Consider the following 14,278-nt stretch of genomic DNA (forward strand, 5'->3'; position numbering starts at 1 on the left):
TTGTCCAATACTACATATGGCCCTTACCCATCATCAGATGAGCTGACCTCAAGGAGTCAGCCTCCTGTCTTAGGTTGGTACCATTGCAATTGGATCTTACCCATCATTAACTACTGGTCCAGGATACAGCCATACTTGTGGATAGGCCTTTGCACCAGAGGGGGTGAGGTTCTTTGCCTCACCTCTGTTGGCCCCCAAATTTGGCCTTTGTACCAGTGGGGGGGTGAGGTTCTTTGTCTCACCTCTGTTGGCCCCCAAATTTGGCCTCAGTGCCAGTGGGGGGGTGAGGTTCTTTGCCTCACCTCTGTTGGCTCCCAAATTTGGCCTTGGTGCCAGTGTGGGGGGTAAGGTTCTTTGCCTCACCTCTGTTGACCCCCAAATTTGGCTTTTGAACCAGTGGGGGGTGAGGTTCTTTGCCTCACCCCTGTTGGCCTCCAAATTTGGCCTTGGTGCCAGTGTGGAGGGGTGAGGTTCTTTGCCTCACCTCTGTTGGCCCCCAAATTTGGCCTTGGTGCCAGTGTGGGGGGGTGAGGTCCTTTGCCTCAACTCTGTTGGCCCCCAAATTTTAGACCATCACAAGGAGAAGGGAGGAGGATGCAAAGTGCCACAACACCATGCCAAATGAAGGTTCCTTTTGGAAAAATTGTACCATGATGACACCATCAGGAAAGATACCCCAGCACTACCACAATTCACTGCACCAACAGATAGTTCCCAATGTATACAAGTGATACATAGTCCAGGTAAGTTCTGGAAGCAGTTCGAAGCAGAGGAATCCATTAATATGTCCATTTCCTCACAAAGTAAATTGACTCCTTGATTGAGCATTACTTGTTGAGTTATTATTCATTGATGCATCAGTTTATACAGTTATTGTGATACCTACAGAAGAAGCTGTAGTGTCGTTTTATCTTTGTCTTCACTGGCACTGGGATGAAGATAGGAATTCTGGCAATGATGGCTAAAAAAAATTATGTAACATTCCATCAGGCACTAAGAAAACAATTTTCTAAACAATTTACATTATCCTGAATGGAATTATTAAATATAATGAAAAGGAAAGGTGAAAGTAAACAAACAGATCTGTTAACCTCCTTTTTTGTTCACATATTAAAACAATCCTCAACAGCTGTTTACCCAATTTAAATTAAACCATTTAAATCACGTGAATAATAAAAATATTTGAATCCATTTTTTCATGAGCGCTCCTCATATATGATATATGACATATGCACATACAGACATACAACACAAAACAGAAGTGTGCACACATAACATACAACACATAAGACAATAGTAAAGGCCTTGTAGCATTTTAAAGGTGAAATCTCCATTGCAATGTTTAAAACTCCACAGTCAATAAATAGAACTGATCAGAAAAACATTAACCTATGTCTGTATGAGCTCAAAAAATAAAATAGAAGTTCATGATGAGGGAAAAGGCAATAATAAAAAAGATATTGAAAAAAAGCATCCTGTTCACCACCTGTGTTTGGCTCTTCCTTGGATATCCCATCCTTTTTCCAGTAACTTGCATATAGGTCTGAAGGTATTCCCACAAGCAAGCCCCAAGGTTTTTATTGCATTTTAAATAGGCCTTAATTGTGTTCATTATTCATAGCCTCCAGGTGTGGGAGAGCCACTTTTGCAGATGTAAGGATATCAGCTGTTATGGATTTGAGCCAAGGCATCTTTTTTTGGTCTGTAGAAATCGCTTTAGTTAGTCTCTCTGGAATCCAAATCAGCTGCTGTTCTCCCTGTGGAAACACACAAACAGACCGCAGACTCCAGAAATCGCTGGGTCAGGACCTTTCCATTGTCCTGTTAGAATATCCTTCCAAAGTACCTTAGGCTTATGTACAATTTTTGGACACATATGCCTTTCTGCAGCACTAAGCCCTGATGAATCCAAATTTAAAAAAAATTTAGACTAAAAAGTGTTATTTTAAGTTTATTCTTGGGGGATATATACCGCTTCCCAATTCCCTCCTTTTGCTTTAATAAGTACATTTTAATAGTTTGATGAGCTCTTTCAACTATGCCTTGTCCCTGTGGATTGTGTGGGATTCCTGTTACATGAGTAATGCCAAATGATGAGCAAAATTGTTTAAAAGAGTATAACCAGGACCATTATCTGTTTTTAACTGTTTTGGAATGCCCACGGTGGCAAAATTTTGTAAGCAATGAGCTATAATATCTTTAGTTTTTTTTTATCAGGCATGAAGGGAGACCATCAAAAATCCAGAAGAAGTTATCAGTTGTAACATGCAAATATTTTAATTTTCCAAATTCTGGCAAGTGTGTGACATCCATCTGCCAAATATGGTTAAGTATCAGTCCTCTAGAATTGACTCCAAGATTAACTTGTGGTAAAAAGGTCACACAATTTTGACATTGATTTATTATTTGTCTAGCTTATTCCTTAGTTATTTTAAAATGTTTTTGTAAAGTATTAGCATTTACATGGAACATTTTATGAAAATTTGTAGCTTCTTCTAGTGTAGAAAAAAATATGTATGTCATGTGTAGTTTTATCTGCTAAATCATTGCCCAAACTAAGGGCTCCAGGCAATCCTGTATGTGCCCTGATATGTCCTCTAAAGAATGGATCTTTTCTGTTCCAGATTAGACTTTGTATAGTGGAAAACAAAGAGAAAACAGTAGAGGAAGGGGAAATCCTACCAGCATCTTCAAGGGATACTATAGCATTAACTATATACTGACTATCAGAAAATAAATTAAATACAGAATCTTTAAACATCACAAAAGCTTGTAATACTGCATTAAGCTCTGCCTTTTGAGCTGATTGTTTGGGTACTAAAAATGTAAAAGTTTGATCAGGGGTAACTACTGCTGCTGTACCATTATTTGACCCATCAGTAAATATATTTGGAGCATTCATTATAGGTGTTTTTCTTGTCATTTTTAGAAAAACTACATGATGCGAAGACCAAAAAGACAACAAAGGATTAGATGGTAAGTGGTTATGAAATGAAACATTAGATTTACACATGATTTTTGCCCAAGTATTTAACTCATTAGCTAACTCATCAGTTTGATCCATAGTATATGGAGTAATAATTTTATTGGGAGAAATTCCAAACACTCCCTTTGCTGCTTTTATTCCTTTGAGTATTAATTGTCCTACAGCCTCAGGATACCTAGTAAGAATAGTGTTAGGAGAATAAGATAAATGTATTCACAATAATGGACCTTCTTGCCAAAATATTCCTATAGGAATATTTTTGTTGGTATTACAATAAATAATAAAGACACACTTATATCAATCCTATCCAAATGCATATTTTACATATATGTTTCAATAATTTTTAATGCCTTTCTTCCATCAGGCATTAACATGCGGGGTGAATTTGGATCTGATGGACATTTTAGGATATCAAAATAAAGGTCCCAACTCTCCTGTTGGTATGCCTAGATAAGGCCTTATCCAATTTATGTCTCCTAATAACTTTTGAAAGTCGTTAAGTGATTTGAGTTTATCTACCATATTTGAATTTTTGGTGGATGGACCATGGTTGAGGAAAATAGAACTCCTAAATAATTATTTGGAAAATTTATTTGTACTTTATCTATTGCTATCTCGAGATTATAATTTTTAATAAGTTTGTAAGTGTGGCATAACATTCTAGCAATGTGTTTTTATCTTTATGTGCTAATAATACATCATCCATATAGTGAAATATTTGTAGTTCAGGATTTTGATTTCTAAGTGGCTGGATTGCTTTGTTAACATAAATTTGACACATAGTTGGGCTGTTAGCCATCCCTTGAGGGAGTATTTTCCATTTATATCTCTGATGGGGACTTTCATGATTCAGTGCAGGGATAGTAAATGCAAAACGTGGACAATCCTCAGGATGAATTGGAATTGAAAAAACAGTCTTTAATATGTATAGATAAAACATACCATGTTTTTGGCAAAGCAGACAATTGAGGAATCACCGATTGAGCAGGTCCCATAATAACCATCTCATTATTAATGGCTCTTCAATCTTCCAATAATCTCCATTTACCAGATTTCTTTTTAATGACAAAAATTTGAGTATTATGGGGAGATACGGAGGGTTGTATATGTCCCTTTATTAATTGTTGTTTGACCAGGTCATGGGCTACTTGTATCTTTTCTTTAGCCAGGGGCCACTGAGGAAACCATACTGGTCTTTCTGATTTCCAAGTAATTTTTATTGTCTCAGTCACCCCTTCTAAAACCTCAATCCATGTCTATTTATTCCTTGATCTATTTGAATTGGTGCTGCTATACCTTGTTCTTGTTCTCCTAAACTTTTTTCTTTCCTAAAACCTTGTCTAGCCCTAATAGTGGGCATATTTGTATTGATGTTATTTGTTAATGTCAAACCTAATTGATCTAGGACATCTCGTCCCCATAAATTTACAGGAAGATGATCCAATACATATGGCTGTATATTTCCTTCACATCCTTCAGGATCCTTCCAATCTAATACCATCACACTTAAATGGGGATTAGTTGCCACTCCTAGGCCTCAAAGCATTTGAGTGGCTTGTTTTAATGGCCAATGTTTTGGCCATTCTTCACAAGAGATGATGCTAAGGTCTGCACCTGTATCCAGTAGCCCATTAAATTCATGTCCTTGAATATTTAGTTTTTGCATTGGGCAAGAATCTAAATTTAAAGACAGCATAGCAAAATCTACACCTGTGGAGACTAATCCCCTGGAACCTCTTTCTATAATACTACTGGAAAATTTATCATGCATTATGGGTATTATTAATAACTGTGCTATTCTATCTCCTGGTGAAATTACTGATATACCCCTTCGAGAACTGGCTATAAATTTTATTTCACCTTCATAATCGTGATCAATTACCCCAGGACTTATCATAAGTCCTTTTAGAGTACAAGAACTGCTTCCTAACAATAACCCTACTGTTCCTTGGGGAAGAGGTCCTTTTACTCCTGTGGGAATGATTTGAACTCCCATCTCTGGAGTTAGTACTGCTCTGGCAGAGGTGCAGATGTCCAACCCTGTGCTCCCTCTGGCTTGTCTGATGAGAGGTCTGATGGATAATGTGTCCTGGGCAGTACCCTGATGGTGTTGCTGAGTTCCTCCAGTGACTCATATATTTGTGGTCATGGGCCCCAGAGCATTGGGCCCCCCTGTCCATTTTTTTGGCAATGGAGCCCAATTCCTTTCTCCATGATATCGTGGGTAAACACCTGGTCTTTTTCCATTTTTTGGTAACCCTCTATGGTGGTTTGAGAATGGTATTCATTAGCCCAATGTCTCCCTCTATGGCATCGTGGGCAAATACCCAGTAATCTACACCTTTGATACTTAGGTTTGTTAAACCCTCCTCCTATGGGGCAACTCCTTTTAAAATGTCCTGTTTGTTCACAATTGTACCATATTTTTGGCCTGGCATCTAAAGCCTGTTTTACTGCAGCTGCCAAGACTTGCCCTTGTTCATTAATGTCTCTACATAATTTAATATATGTGTTTAAATCTTCATGTTTCCATGGTCTAATGGCCTCCTTGCACCATTGATTTGCTTGCTCAAAAGCTAGGTGTTTAATTAATGGCATTGCTTGCTCTGTATCCCCAAAAACTCTGGTAGCTGTTTGAATAAGCCTATCTACAAATTCAGCATAAGGTTCTTTAGCTCTTTGTATTACCTTAGATAATTGACCTTGTAAATCTTCATGTCCTTGTAAAGTCTTCCATGCCCTAATTGCATCTGCAGCAATCTGTGAGTATATGGCAGGATCATATCCAATTTGTTGCTGCTGTCCCTCATAAGGTCCCTTTCCTAACAACATAACCAGATTTCTCTGTGGATAACCGGCTGCTGCATTTCGTCTAGCCATCTCTGTGCAAAATTCCTCATTGGCAACCTTCCATAACAGGTATTGTCCTCCATTTAGCACAGCTTTATACATACTAGTCCAATCTGCTGGCGTCTTGTTCAAAGTGGTAATGGATTCTACCATGCTTACAGTGAAGGGTGCTTGAGGACCGTAGGTTGTTACAGCCTCTTTTAGCTGCTTCACTGTTTTGAAATCTAAAAAAGGTGAATTTGCTGCCCTCCTGCCTGCTCAAATACAGGGCATGTTAATATTTGAGATCCTGTCTCAGGATCCCATATATCAACTATGGGGGTTGAGGGCAACACAGGCAGAGCTGTTGGTTGTTGTTGTCTCCATAGGCGGAGTTGTTGTCTCCATAGGCAGAGCTGTTGGTTGGACACTTACACCCTCTTGAGATAGAAAGGTGTTAGTAGCAGCCCCCTTTTGTAACTTTTCCCCTGATGGCTTTCTCTGCTCTAAACTTTCTTCCCCTTTCTGACTATCTCGAGAGGCCTCCTATTTTTCCTGATCTAATATGTCTTCTTCCATATTCTGAACCGAAAGCTTTGGACTAGGCAAACAAAATTGTATCATCATCCACAATGGCAATGTGCCAACTGGCAGAGTTCCTTGGTTTCTCTTTTCCCTGTCCTTTAAATGTTCACCATGATGGTCCCATTGTAATATATTCAATAACTCCTCCTTAAAAAGCCATGGGCTACATTTTGCATTATATCAACGTATGCCCTAACTGCTCTTGGTTTTACTGGGGTGCCCCCTTCCTCTAGCATTTTACTTAACACTCTTTCAGTTTGTTTTTTACTAATTTCTAATCCCATATTTGTGCTACAAGGATAAGGCAACACAACAAGATAACACAAAACCAAACCAAAACAGAGTGAAGCAAAAATGGAATAAAAAATCATTGTATCAATTTTCCTATTTTCTTTAAATGTATATTCGTGGTCTATCTCTATCTCTTCCTCAGGGGTGGACCACTTCAAACCTTGAGCCAACCTTTTTTCTGTTTTCCTGAGAAAGTTCTAGGGACAGGCAGCTTGAAAAAAAAAAACAAATCAAAAACAAGAACACATTGTTTTTTGAAATGCTCACCCATTCTCTCGCCTTTCCTCAGGGACGAGCAATTTTACTTACCCCCAAGCTTCAGGCATCCCCCGCATGGGCCATCAAATTCTGCAGTCTGGCTGGGCACAAATCACAAGCCACTCAAGCAGGAACAATCTTCATTTCCAAACTCCCGTGAACGCCAACCACGCGGCTTTCTTGGGGACACACCACACAACAACCGGAACTCCCTCCACCGGAACTTCACTCACCAACACGAACTCTCCAGGAATCCCCACGAGAGATCAACCAGAACTCAATGGGAACTCCTCGAGAACTCAAAAGTACTGGCAAAATGCTAGGCACCATCCCAAACCGGCTGTGGCTCTCAACATCTCAGCAAATATTTGTTCACCCAATCTCTTTGATACCTGGCAGGAAAGATGAGTATACCAGTTGCACTTGGCTTCCCAAATTTCGTTCTTTTAGGTTGAAGTGTTCATTTTCAGGAACACTTTGAATTTTGAGGTTTCACTTCATTTTCCCCTATAGGGATACATGCATTTGGAAATCAAAGTCAAACATGGTTTGTGCTAGCTTCTTGAAACTTTAATCCACTCAATTAGTTCTCTGTGCACACTTTGTTCTTTCTTACCTGTTGAAGAAGCTCTAAGCAGATGCAAGGCAAATTCACTTTCATTTGAAACCATTTGCAGTGCTTCCTCACATGCTGAGTTTACTGGAATCACCGCAAACAGTTTTTCTCCCGATCTTATTGATACTTGGCAGTAAAGATGAGTATATCAATTACACTTCACTGAGCAAATTTCTTGCTTTTAGGTTGAAGTGTATGTTTGCAGGAAGACTTTGAATTTTGAGGTTTTACTTTGTTTTCCCCTATAGGGATACATACATTTGGAACTCTATGTCAAACACGGTTTGTGCTACCTGCTTGAAACTTGTCTCACTCAATAAGTTGTTATGCATTCTCTATGGTTTCTTTCCTGTTGAAGTAGCTCTAAGCAGAGCCAAAGGAAATACACTTTCATTTGAAAGTGTTTGCAGAGCTTCCACAGAAATCCGAGGTTACTGGAATCTCAGTAAATATGTTTTTCAGCTGATTATGTTAATAATTGGCAGGAAAGATGGGCATACCAGTTCCACTTGGCTGCCCAAATTTTGTTCATTTAGGATGAAGTCTTCGTTTGCAGAAACACTTTGAATTTTTAGGTTTCACTTCCTTTTCCCCTATATGGATACATGTATTTGGAACTCTAAATCAAACAAGGTTTGTGTTACCTGCTTGAAACTTGACTCAATCAATTAGTTCTCAGTGTGCTCTCTATGTTTTGTTCCGTGTTGAAATGGCCATAAGCAGAGGCAAGGAAAATACACTTTTATTTGAAAGTGTTTGCAGAACTTCCACAGAACTCTGAGTTGACTTGAATGTCACCAAACATTTTTTTCACCTGAACTTGTTGATACTTGGCAGGAAAGATGAGTATACCAGTTCTACATGGCTGCCCAAATTTCATTCTTCTAGGTTTAAGTGCTCATTGTAGAAACACTTTAAATTTTGAGGTTTCACTTCATTTGCCCTGTAGGTATAAATGCATTTGGAACTGTAAATCACTCACAGTTTTTGCTAGCTGCTTGAAACCTGACTCACACAATTAATTCTCCTGCACACTCTAAGATTTCATCCCTGTTGAAGTAGCTCTAAGCAGAGGCAAAAAAATTACACATTCATTTGAAGCGTTTGCAGAGCTTCCACAGAAATCCGAGGTTACTGGAATTTCAGTAAATATTTTTTCAGCCGATCTTGTTAATAGTTGGCAGGAAAGATGGGTATACCAGTTGCACTTGGCTGCCCAAATTTCGTTCTTTTAGGATAAAGTCTTCGTTGGCAGAAACACTTTGAATTTTTAGGTTTCACTTCCTTTTCCCCTATACGGATACATGCATTTGGAACTCTAAATCAAACAAGGTTTGTGCTACCTGCTTGAAACTTGACTCAATCAATTAGTTCTCAGTGTGCTCTCTAGGTTTTGTTCCCTGTTGAAATGGCCATAAGCAGAGGCAAGGAAAATACACTTTCATTTGAAAGTGTTTGCAGAACTTCCACAGAACTCCGATTTGACTTGAATGTCAGCAAACATTTTTTTCACCCGAACTTGTTGATACTTGGCAGGAAAGATGAGTTTACCAGTTGCACTTGGCTGGCCAAATTTCGTTCTTCTAATTTGAAGAATTCGTTTGCAGGAACACTTAGAATTTTGAGGTTTCATTACATTTTCCCCTATCGGAATATATGCATTTGGAACTCAAAGTCAAACATATTTTGTGCTACATTCTTGAAACGTTTCTACTCAATTAGTTCACAGTGCAATCTCTATACTTTATTCCCTGTTGAAGTAGGCCTAAGTAGAGGCAAGGAACATACACTTTCATTTGAATGCATTTTGATTGATTCCACAGAACTCCGAGTTTACTGGAATCTCATCATATATTTTTTCACACGATCTTCTTGATACTTGGTGGGAAAGGTGAGTATTCCAGATTCATATGGCTGCCAAAACTTTGTTCTTCTTGGTTGAAGCATTCATTAGCAGGAACACTTTGAATTTAGAAGTTTCACTTCATTTTCCCCTATAGGGATACATGCATTTGGAACTCTAAATCAAACACGGTTTGTGCTAGCTACTTGAAACTTAACTCACTCAATTAGTTCTCAGTGCACTCTCTATCCTTTGTTCCCTGTTTAACTAGCCCTATGCAGAGGAAATGAAAATACACTGTAATATGAAAGCGTTTGTAGAACATCCAAAGAAACCAAGTTTACTAGAATCTCAGCAATTATTTTTCAGCCGAACTTTTTCATACTTTTCAAGAAAGATGAGTATGCCATATTCACTTGGCTACTTAAATTTTGTTCTTCTAGGTTAAAGCATTCATGTGCAGGAATACTTTGAATTTTGAGGTTTCACTTCATTTTCCCTTATGGTGATACATGCGTTTGGAACTCTAATTCAAACACGGTTTCTGTGAGCTGCTTGAAACTTGACTCACTCAAATAGTTCTCAGTGTGCTCCCTATGCTTTCTTCCCTGATGATGTATCCCTAACAAGAGGCAAGGAAAATGTCCTTACATTTGAAAGAATATTCAGAGCTTCCAGAAGACTTCAGTTTCCTGGAATTTCAGATAATATTTTTTCACTCAATGTTGTTGATACTTGGCAGGAAATATGAGTATAAGAGTTACACTTTCATTTGAAAGCATTTGAAGAGCTTCCATAAAACTCCGAGTTAACTGGAATCCCAGCAAACTCTTTTTCACCAACCTTGTTGATACTTGGCAGGAAAGATGAGTATACCATTTGCACTTGGACCCCCAAATTTCGTTCTTTTACGTTTAAGCATTCATTTGCAGAAATAATTTGAATTTTTAGGTTTCACTTCATTTTCTCATATAGAGATACATGCATTTGAAACTCTAAATCAAACACGGTTTGTGCTATCTGCTTGAAACTTGAATCACTCAATTAATTCTCAGTGCACTCTCTTTGCTTTGATCCCTGTTGAAGTTTCCCTAACAGAGACCAGGAAAATACACTTTTATTTGAAAATGTTTGCAGACCTTCCACAGAACTCCAAGTTTACTGGAATCTCAGCCAATAGTGTTTCACCCAATATTGTTGATACTTGGCAGGAAAGATGCCTATAGCAGTTGCACTTGGCTGCCCAAATTTTGATCTTCTAGGTTGAAGCATTCATTTTCAGGAACACGTTGAATTTTGAGGTTTCACTTCTTTTTCCCATATAGGGATACATCCATTTGGAATACTAATTCAAACTCGATTTGTGCTAGCTGTTTGAAACTTGACTAATCAATTAGATCTCAGTGCACTCTCTATGCTTTGTTCCATGTTGAGGTATCCCTAAGCAGAAGCAAGGAAAATAAAATTTCATTTTGAAGCATTTACAGAGCTGCCACAGGACTCTGAGTTGACTGGAATCTCAGCAAATATTTTTTCATCTGATCTTTCTCATACTTCGCAGAAAAGATGAGTATAAAATTTGCTCTTGGCTGCCCAAATAATATTCTTTGATGTTAAAGCGATTTTTCCAGGAACACTTTGAATTTTGAGGTTTCCCTTCATTTTCCCTTAAGGGATACATGCATTTGTAACTCTAAAACAAACACGGTTTGTGCTAGCTGCTTCAAACTTGACTCACTCAATTAGACCTCAATGCACTCTCTATGCTCTCTTCCCTGTTGAAGTAGCACTAAGCAGAGGTAAGAATAATACTTTTGCATTTGAAAGCATTTGCATATCTTTCTCAGAACTTCGTGTTTACTGGAATCTCAGCAAATATTTTTTCACCCGATCTTGTTGATACTTGGCAGAAAAGATGAGTATGGCAGTGGCACTTGGCTGCCCAGATTTTGTTTTTCTAGGTTGAAACGTTCATTTTTAGGAACACTTTGAATTTTGAGGTCACTTTGTTCTCCCCTATATGGATACTTGCATTTGGGACTCTAAACCAAACACGGTATTTGCTAGCTGCTTGAAACTTGACTCACTCAAATGGCTTTCTGTGGCTCTCTATGCTTTGTTCCCTGCTGAAGTAGCCCTATGCAAAGGCAAGGAAAATACACTTTCATTTGAAAGTGCTTGCAGAGTTTCCACAGAACTCGAGTTCACTGGAATCTCAGCATAAACTTTTTCATCAATCTTGTTGATACTTGGCAGGAAAGATGAGAATACCTGTTACACTTGGCACCTCAAATTTTGCTATTTTAGATTGAATCATTCATTTGCAGGAACACTTTGAATTTTGAGGTTTCACTTCCTTTTCATGTATAGGGATACATGCATTTTCAACTCTAAATCAAAAATGGTTTGTGCCAACTGAAGGAATCTTGACTAACTCAATTAGTTCCATGTGCACTCTTTATGCTTTGTTCCCACATGAGGTAGCCCTAAGCAGAGGCAAGGAAAATGCACTTTCATTTGAAAGCATTTGAAGAGCTTCCATAAAACTCCGAGTTAACTGGAATTACAGCAAACTCTTTTTCACCAATATTGTTGATACTTGGCAGGAAAGATGAGTATACCATTTGCACTTGGACCCCCAAATTTCGTTCTTTTACGTTTAAGCATTCATTTGCAGAAATAATTTGAATTTTTAGGTTTCACTTCATTTTCTCATATAGGGATACATGCATTTGAAACTCTAAATCAAACCCAGTTTGTGCTATCTGCTTGAAACTTGAATCACTCAATTAATTCTCAGTGCACTCTCTTTGCTTTGATCCCTGTTGAAGTATCCCTAAGCAGTTACCAGGAAAGTACACCTTCATTTGAAAATGTTTGCAGACCTTCCACAGAACTCCGAGTTTACTTTAATCTCTTCCAATAATGTTTCATCCAATATTGTTGATACTTGGCAGGAAAGATGCCTATAGCAGTTTCACTTGGCTGCCCAAATTTCGATCTTCTAGGTTGAAGCATTCATTTTCAGGAACACTTTGAATTTTGAGATTTCACTTCTTTTTCCCGTATAGGGATACATGCATTTGGAACACTAAATCAAACACGGTTTGTGCTAACTGTTTGAAACTTGACTAATCAATTAGATCTCAGTGCACTCTCTATGCTTTGTTCCATGTTGAGGTAGTCCTAAGCAGAAGCAAGGAAAATAAAATTTCATTTTAAAGCATTTGCAGAGCTGCCACAGAACTCCGAGTTGAATGGAATCTCAGCAAATATTTTTTCACCTGATCTTTCTCATACTTGCAGAAAAGATGAGTATAAAATTTGCTCTTGGCTGCCCAAATAATGTTCTTTGATGTTGAAGTGTTCTTTCCAGGAACAGTTTGAGTTTTGAGGTTTCACTTCATTTTCCCATACGGCATACATGCATTTGTAACTCTAAATCAAACATGGTTTGTGCTAGCTGCTTCAAACTTGACTCACTCAATTAGATCTCAATGTGCTCTCTATGCTCTCTTCCCCATTGAAGTAGCACTAAGCAGAGGTAAGAATAATACTTTTGCATTTGAAAGCATTTGCATATCTTTCTCAGAACTTCGTGTTTACTGGAATCTCAGCAAATATTTAAATATTTTTTCACCTGATCTTGTTGGTACTTGGCAGGACAGATGAGTATGCCAGTTCCACTTAACTGCCCAAATTTTGTTCTTCTAGGTTGAAGCCTTCGGTTGCAGGAATACATGGCAATTTAAGGTTTCACTTCATTTTCCCCTATATGGATAAATGCATTTGGAACTCTAAATCAAACGCGGTTTGTGCTAGCTGCTTGAAACTTCACTCACTCAATTAGTCCTCAGTGCTTTCTCTATGCTTTGTTCCCTATTGAAGTATCCCTAATAACAGGTAAGGAAAATACACTTTCATTTGAAAGCTTTTGCAGTATTTCCACAGAACTCCAAGTTGACTAGAATCTCAGCATATATTTTTTCACCAGATCTTGTTTATACTTGGCAGGAATGATGAGTATACCAGTTGCACTTGGCAGCCCAAATAACATTCTTCTAGTTTGAAGGGTTCTTTCCAGGAACACTTTGAATTTTGAAGTTTCACTTCATTTTCCCTGAAGGGATACTTGCATTTGGATCTCTAAATCAAACATAGTTTGTGCTAGCTTCTTGAAATTTGACTCCCTCAATTTGTTCTCAGTGCGATCTCTATGCTTTGTTCCTTGTTGAAGCAGCTTGAAGCAGAGGCATCTAAAATACATTTTAAATTGAAAGCATTTGTAGACCTTCCACAGAACTCCGAGTTTACTGGAATCTAAGCAAATTTTTTTCAACCTATCTTGTTGATACTTAGCAGGAAAGATGAGAATGTCAGTTTCACTTGGCTGCCCAAATTTTGTTCTTCTATGTTGAAGTGATCCTTTGCAGGAACACTTTGAATTTTTAGGTTTCACTTTGTTTTCCCCTATTGGGATACATGCATTTGGAACTCTAAATCAAACATGGTTTGTGCTAGCTGCTTGAAACTTCACTCACTCAATTAGTTCTCAGTGCACTCTGTATGGTTTGTTCCCTGTTGAAGTAGGCCTAAGAAGAAGCAATGAAAAATACACTTTAAATTGAAAGTGTTTGCAGAGGTTTCACAGAACACTGTGTTTACTGGTATCCCAGCAAATATTTTTTTAAACAGAAATTTTGATACTTGGCAGGATAGATGAGTACACCTCTTGCACTTGGCTGCACAAATTTCGTTCCTTAAGTTGAAGCGTTCGTTTGCAGGTACATTTTGAATGTTTAGGGTTCACTCCGTTTTCCCTTATAAGGATACATGCAAATTTGACGCTAAATCACACATGGTTTGTGCA

This window comes from Marmota flaviventris, chromosome 18 (genome assembly GCF_047511675.1).
Source record: "Marmota flaviventris isolate mMarFla1 chromosome 18, mMarFla1.hap1, whole genome shotgun sequence".
NCBI classification, from domain to species: domain Eukaryota; kingdom Metazoa; phylum Chordata; class Mammalia; order Rodentia; family Sciuridae; genus Marmota; species Marmota flaviventris.